This window comes from Hemibagrus wyckioides, linkage group LG13, assembly GCF_019097595.1.
Source record: "Hemibagrus wyckioides isolate EC202008001 linkage group LG13, SWU_Hwy_1.0, whole genome shotgun sequence".
NCBI classification, from domain to species: domain Eukaryota; kingdom Metazoa; phylum Chordata; class Actinopteri; order Siluriformes; family Bagridae; genus Hemibagrus; species Hemibagrus wyckioides.
Window position 1 is genome coordinate 20,188,188 of NC_080722.1, and position 7,918 is coordinate 20,196,105.

The window sequence follows — 7,918 nt, forward strand, 5'->3', positions numbered from 1 at the left end:
TATTTAAAAATGTAAAAAAAAATGACACTCTGAGGGGACATTTCACATTTAGGTTGCTTTAGAGAAAAAAAAAAACGCTTGTCACTGATTCTGAGGTCTCATTCTTCACAATGACAGACTGTAAAAAAAAAAAAAAAAAAAAAAAAAAAAAAAAAAGTATTATATTTTACAGCAAATACCGGCAGGTGTGGTTACCAGAAATTCACCATAAATAACACTGTTCACCACTTTATGGAATGCTTTATTTGTAACTGTAAATTTCTGTAAACTGTAAAAAAAAAAGTGTAAAGAATGTAAACCTGTTTATCATGCTGCCATTGATTAAAAACCCTCTCTGCTACTTAACTGACCAGATCAATATCCCAGGAGTTTAACCTGATTCTGGATATAGTGATAGCGTATCATGGCATAAAGTTTATCTCTGAAAACACACCTGAAGAACGTTGTAAGACAAAACTATTCCAGATTAAATGATGTAAGGAATTTTATAAAAGCAGAGCTGCGTTCACACACACACACGCACACACAAACACACACTAACCTTCTACTGCTGTAGCCTGCTGGACTTCCTGTATATCTTGAGTGACAGATGTCTCTTCCAAACAGCGGTAAGAATTCCATTCACAAACTGTAACTACCTTTTCCAGTTGGTCTGAATTGTTGTGTTTTCGGATTTGCTATTTTGTTTGGCACTTCCCGGCCAAAAAAATCTAAATCTAAAATCTACAGTGTCTCCTGTAAGTCTGCAGATTGATATTTCAGTTGTATTACTGTGTTTCACTCTGATAATTAAATCCTGTACTGGTAGATGGACCGCTTCACTGTTTGTCCTACAACAGCATTACTTTTCCTAGATCTCAGTTCAGACTTTCACTTCCAAAGTATCTGTGTGCTCGAAAAAGTCCTGAATATCACCACATTTAACTTCTCTATTTTCATCTCTTTTTCCTCTCCAGTTCTTAGAGTTCATAAAGCATCAAGTGGCAGAGGGTAAAGGTCGTCTGAAACCGGCCCAGGATCCTGAAAGCGTCATTGGAGACATGTTTAAAAACCAGGACAGGAACGGAGACGGACGAATCACAGCAGACGAACTGAAACTCAAAGTGGAGGAAGACGCAGAGAAAGAAAAAACTCGGCATGAAGAACTGTGAGAGTCTCTCTCTCTCTCACACACTCACACACTCACACACACACACACTCACACACACACTCAGAGAGAGAGAGAGTAAATCAATTCCTCTTGAAGTTGAAAATCACTCAGGATTTTCTTTTTTCTAATAGCAAAAAAATAAAAAAAGAACAGAATAGATCAGTAACTAAAGTGGGTTTTTTAAACTTTAGACAATAATGTGGCCTTCACTCTTCAGTCCATACAGATGGAATGAGGAGACAGACTTTATTTTTTTTCATTTTGTATAAAAAAGTGTTTTGTTGACTCTGCAGTGTCGGTGGTTTTATGTAAAATGATCTGAATAAATGACTTTTGGTGTGTAAAAGCTGAGAGGTTCCTGCAGTTCATCTGGTGGCCAGCAGAGGGACATGAACACGACACACTGCAGCTTTTAATATTTAGGATTTAACATTCAGTGAAACTGTGATCTAACATTACACACAAAAATGTTTCCTCATAGTAAGAAGATAGTTAGAAGACAGTATAAAGTGTGAAAAGACATGCAACTGTTACTCTGGATAGTAAAATGTCCTCAGTCTGTGTGTGTGTGTGTGTGTGTTTGGACAGTATTTTAAACATCTTAGATTGTCAAAGAGATTAGAAGGTTTGAAAAAAGAGAAAAAACTAAAAAACAAAAATCTAATGAGGATGGAGTGTCCACTGAAGAGGATGTAAAGGATTTTTATATTCTGTAAATCATACATGAGATGGATGTTTTAATGAAACAGGTAAAATATCTTGAAATGTTTAAAAAAAATTAAAAATCCCTCAGATCGAGAGAAACTGGGCCAATTTATAAAATCGTACAAAGAATGACATAAAAAGGAGAATAATTTAAAACTAGGAGTTGATGATAGTATGTGACGACTTACTATCAGTCCGTTTGTCTCACTGACCTATGACCCTCAGCTTATTCCTGTTTAACCGGTGGCTGGGATGATGGATGATGAATGGCGAATGATGGATGGCAATTAGACGAGGAACATTTCTGACGTTTCTGACAGTGAGGTGTTTCTTCGTCTCATCATGCAGGTGATGTTTCTGTGAGTGTGGCATCTCATCAGGCGTCTCATCATGCAGGTGATGTTTCTAACTGCCTTCCCCCGCTGTGATGTAGTTGAGAATTGCGTTGGGAACGTCCTGCGTCTCGTCTTCCTCCAGCACGATGTCATAAGAGCTGACATAAGCCTCCCTCCTCTCCTCAACCTTCACACAGCAAGATACAAACAATTTAGTTAAATATTGTACATATGTAAATATATAAAATCACATCTCACACATTCAGTCAGAACTGAAGGAGGCTGCGCTTTCGTTTTCACCGAGACAGTAAATCATTTCTATTAAACACAAAGTCAGAGTTTGTAGTTTTTACAAATAAACATCAGATCATTTCAAATAACAAAAGGTCAAGTACATTGTTTTATTTAATGATTTACTTTTTTGTTTTATTTAACATTGTTTTATTTAACATATGAACAAAAAGGTTTAATTTTTAACTAACATACAACAAAATTAAACAGTGATTTTTTTTTTTAAAGTTTTTATTAAACACTGTGATCTAGTCATGATAAGTTAGTGTTTGATATGTGTTGAAATAAGCCCAGACATTTTGTGGGTGTGTCCCATGGGTGTTTCCTATAGGCGTGTCACCTTGTCATTGAGGTAGCCGATGCGCAGGAGGTTTTTGAGGTCCTGCACTCCCTCGGCCATGTCCAGGTCTCCCAGTGAATCTCCCAGCAGCAGGACGTTGGTGTGATCGTGTATAAACTGGTGTGTGTTCTGCAGAGCTCCCTCTTTTTATTAAACGAGTGAATCATCTCGCCCTTAAATGCATATGCAACACCTTGACACACACACACACACAAAAGACAGAGAGATCATGTCTAAAATGGCTTTAAAATGAAGTCGTAATGGTGTGGAAGGAAGTATCTGTATAACGTGTGTCTGAGCTGAAGAGTGATTACTTTATCGTCGTTGTCCATGTAGTTAGAGAAGACGCGAACGTTCGGGTCGGAGACGCCATGTCTGTCACTCTAAAATATCTCCAATTCCAGCCGAAAAGATCAGGACAGAGTTCTGGTTCAGCACCTTAAAGAAAGACTCTTAGCCTACACACACACACACACACACACACATACACATATACACATATACACATATACACATATACACATATACACATATACACATATACACATATATATATATATATATATATGAGAGAGAGAGAGAGAGAGAGAGAGAGAGAGAGAGAAAGAAAGAAAGAAAGAAAGAAAGAAAGAAAGAAAGAAAGAGAGAGAACAGCATGTTCTGATTGGCCGAGAGCAAGCAGCCTGATAATACACAAAGTAGTATTAAGTGAATTATAAGAAACATCATGCATCATGGGTAAAATACCTCAACATGGCACCCGAGCGCTTCACAGCCTGACCCAGCTGGACTTTCTTGATTTTCTGCTGGATGAGCAAATCGTGAGCTCGCATCCACCTGACACACACACACACACACACACACACACACAGTTTTTTAAAGGCTGGTTTGTCACAATTCTGTTAATTGAGTAAGAAATAAAATGTAGCAGAATGAATCTGAGTGTTAATGACGGCGTGATCACTGACCACTCCACCATGTGAGGAATTTTCTCCTCCACAGACTTTGAGCTGTCGATCTCAATGGGGTAATAATGAGCCACCAAATTCGACATCTGCATAAAAAGGGGGAAAAACACAGATAAAACAGGCGAATTAAAAAATAAATACATTTTTCCTAAAAAGGAAATCGAGTCTCAAACAGTATGAGGTCAGCAAAAAAAACAGTTGAATAAACGACCAAATAAAAGCCTGAATGAATAAACAAATAAAAGCTCCATGCTTCCTTTAGGATTGTAGCACAATATTATTTTTTCATTCATAATCCAATAATGTAAATAATCACATCAAACGTGTGCCATTATATAGATTTAATAAAGGCATTTGTTTATTAACCCAACCACGGCAGATCTGAACCCATTCTGTATGATACAGTTATATGATCAAGTGATTATTTAATCAGACCTTTAACTCTAATAACTACCTTACAGTCCACTTCACTGTGGAATAAAAGTAACTGCACACTGCTGATTATTTTCCTGTAAGAGCAGCACACACTGAGAGTCTGATTCCTCTTCTCTTCAAAGTTTTGTACGAGTTTTAGTCATGAACGTTGGCGGTTGTTTACCTTCGCTTTACACTCCTCACTAATCAGATTGGTGTTGTGAAGAATACCTGAAGAGGAAAAATAAAAATAATAAACCGTTAGACTGATTTAATTACTTCACATCATTTAACCAATCAGGAAACACTTCTGTAAAGAGCCGTGTGTTAATGCTGAGTGACCGCTGCAGCTCCGAGGGGATTCATGTAAGAGTTAACAAGAAACCGTTCACATTGTTTACATCGTTCACAACAACAACAACAACATTTATTCTGTTTACTCACTATGTGTTGTAGGGCAGCGTTTCCCTTCATGAGCAAATCTGGTGAGTATCATGTCGAAGTCAGAGATCACCTAAACACTAGGGATGCCACAATACTCAGTATAATATTGAACCGTTCGGTACGATCTCCACGGTTCAATACACGTATGTGAACCGCGGTTTTTCGGTTTTCCCTTAAAACAATAATAACCATGCGTTTTATTACTCTCTGAACCACCTGTTTGTGTTTGACTGTACTGTATGTCTACATGCTGAGACAGACACGCCTCTCCGTGAGTAAATATCCAATCAGTGAGTGCTAAAGTTAGGGGCGGTAACCATGCTAGTAATGCTGGTGTCAGATTTCACTCTAACCCTGGAGAGCGGTGAAGTGAGACAGAAACACGAGGAAGCAGCTCCGTGATTCAGATCTGTGGTGTGGGGACATTTCGGATTTGCTGTGGACTATGATGCCGATGAAACAAAGATGCTAAACAAAAAAAAATAACTGTGTTTAAGCAGTGTAACACACGAGTTACATCCTGACATGGAAATACTTCCAACATCTGCAGCTCCATCACCCAGAGATATCACTGTGTGGAAGCAGGATGGCAGAGCAGGTAACACAGGAACCCAAAAAACAACAGTCCCCTATCTGATTCCTTCCAGCATTCAGACACAACTGGTTCCGAGAGACACAAAAAATAATTATAATATAATAATTGCTAAAGATTTGCAGCCGTATTCTGTGATCGGTGATGCGGGCTTTCGGCAACTTATAAAAGTGCTCGAACCGCGTTACACACTACCGACACGGCCTTTTTTCCCGACCTCTATGAAAAAATGCGCAAAAAAATCGAAACCGAATCGGCTAAAGCACAAAGTCTTACTCTAATAACAGATAGTTGGACCTCGGGGGTAACAGAGAGTTATCCCGCAGTGATTGGTCATTACAGAGAGTTATCTCGCAGTGACTGGTCATTACAGAGAGTTATCTCGCAGTAACTGGTCATTACAGAGAGTTATCTCGCAGTGACTGGTCATTACAGAGAGTTATCTCGCAGTAACTGGTCATTACAGAGAGTTATCTCGCAGTGACTGGTCATTACAGAGAGTTATCCCTCAGTGACTGGTCATTACAGAGAGTTATCCCACAGTCACTGGTCATTACAGAGAGTTATCCCACAGTGACTGGTCATTACAGAGAGTTATCCCACAGTGACTGGTCATTACAGAGAGTTATCTCACAGTGACTGGTCATTACAGAGAGTTATCCCGCAGTGACTGGTCATTACATACCGGATTGGGGAAAAAAGAGCGCTGTCCAAACCCGTCTCCTGTAATAAAGTCATACAAGTGCTAATTTTTATACCTCACTATTTTCAGTACACTTTCATTGTGTTAGTTGATTTTTGCATTTAAGTAAAATAAAGAGAATTGCAACTAAAACCAGTTTTTTTTCTTCTTAACATACTTACTGTTCCTGTCACCTAAACAAAGAATAATGGAAAAAAACCTTTAATTTGCCAAGCCATCCGAACCGAACCGAAAACCGTGGGTAAAAACCGCGGTACGTATTGAACCGTGGGTTAACTGTATTGTTGTATCCCTACTAAACACAACACACTTAGTGTAGCCAGTCCTCTTACATGAATGTTTTTTTTTCCTAAGGAAACACACAGACATTAGCAGAACATGTCAAACTCCACTCAGACGTTAACCTGAGATCAGGTAAGGACCGGACTGTGTGTGTGTGTGTGTGTGTGTGTGTGTCTCTGTGTGTGTGTTTTGGGTGAGGAATTCACAACGGGTTGCACAAGATAAGCACAGAAACCAACAGTCTGTATACACCGAGCTGATCAGTCAGACCTACTGGAGTCTAACTAGGAGGAAGAAAGGTTTTGTTCTCCTCTTCTCCTTTCTCTGCTTCAAGTCTGAGAAATTAAGACCACATCTGTGAAGATTCTCAGTAATCCAGGTGTGGTTATCTGGAAGTTGACTCATGTCAACTGGATTCTTTCTAGTTAGATTGAAATGTTTCACTACTCCCCCGAGCAACTTTATCAGTCTGCTCCCTCCAGACTGAAGAAGCTGTTTGAATTAAGACCATTTTGAAACAGTGGACTTGCTCATGTTCGTCTTCACACCTTCCAGAGTCACATTAAGACCAACATTATTCAGTCTCTCCAGGATTTTGGTTGATTTCTGCAGCCAAAATACTTTGTTTTGCAGGAAAACAGCTTAAATTTGTAGAATCAGTTTGGCTTTGGCTGAATGTCTGTTGTAATGAAGTCAAACGCCACGTCACTGCACAAATCTGTGTTTATTTTTTAAAATTTCAGGCTCCTCTGAATATCATGAGTTTGATTTATTTTCCAATAAAGTATGTGATTGCAAAAATCAAGAAATCCTGAAGGAATGGATTTTAAAATGGTAAAATTATCATCATACTTCTTACTGAAGGCCCGCAACACCGCCTTTAGATCTGGTGATGCACAGGCCTACAGTACAGCCAGGGCCAATCTGAGGCGGGGCATTAAGATGGCCAAGTACTGCTACAAGTATTGAAGAACACTCCAACTCCAATCCCCAGCAGATGTGGCAGGGCATTCAGGCCATTAGCAACTACAGGCCCATCAACCCTTCACCCCCGTCTACTGATATCTCCTTTCTCAATGAGCTAAAAAACTTCTATGCTCGCTTTGAAAGGGATAATCTGGAGCCAGCATTCAAAATCGAGCTCCCGATGGACTTCCAGCCACTCACACTCTCCACTAATGATGTCAGTGCAGTACTAAGCAGGATCAATGCACGGAAAGCTGCAGGGCCTGACGGTATCCCCGGGTGCATCCTCAGAGCATGTGCTGGGGAGCTGGCGGGGGTCCTAACGGACTTATTCAACCTGTCTCTAGCCCAAGGTATTGTGCCCACCTGCCTTAAGACCACCTCCATTGTGCCTGTACCAAAAAACTCCACTGCATCCTGCTTTAATGACTACCCTTAACCCTCATCAATTTGCTTACCGTCAGAACAGGAGCACGGAGGACGCAGTATCCACAGCGCTGCACTCAGTCCTCTCTCACGTGGACAATAAAGACGCCTATGCCAGCATGCTTTTTCTGGACTTTAGCTCAGCATTTAACAGTCATCCCTTCCAAGTTAGTCACCAAACTTGGAGACCTGCTAACTGTATTTCGTTGCCTTGTGCCCACATGTGCAGTGACAATAAAGTTGAATCTAATCTAATATTATATTTCTTTATTTAAATATCATGTATTTCCTGATTGTTTTCC

General features: G+C 39.7%; 1 pseudogene; it reads right to left on the minus strand.

The window, feature by feature from the left end:
* Positions 1-147: 147 nt before the first annotated feature.
* On the minus strand, positions 148-7,918 carry LOC131363531 (7-methylguanosine phosphate-specific 5'-nucleotidase-like; annotated as a pseudogene).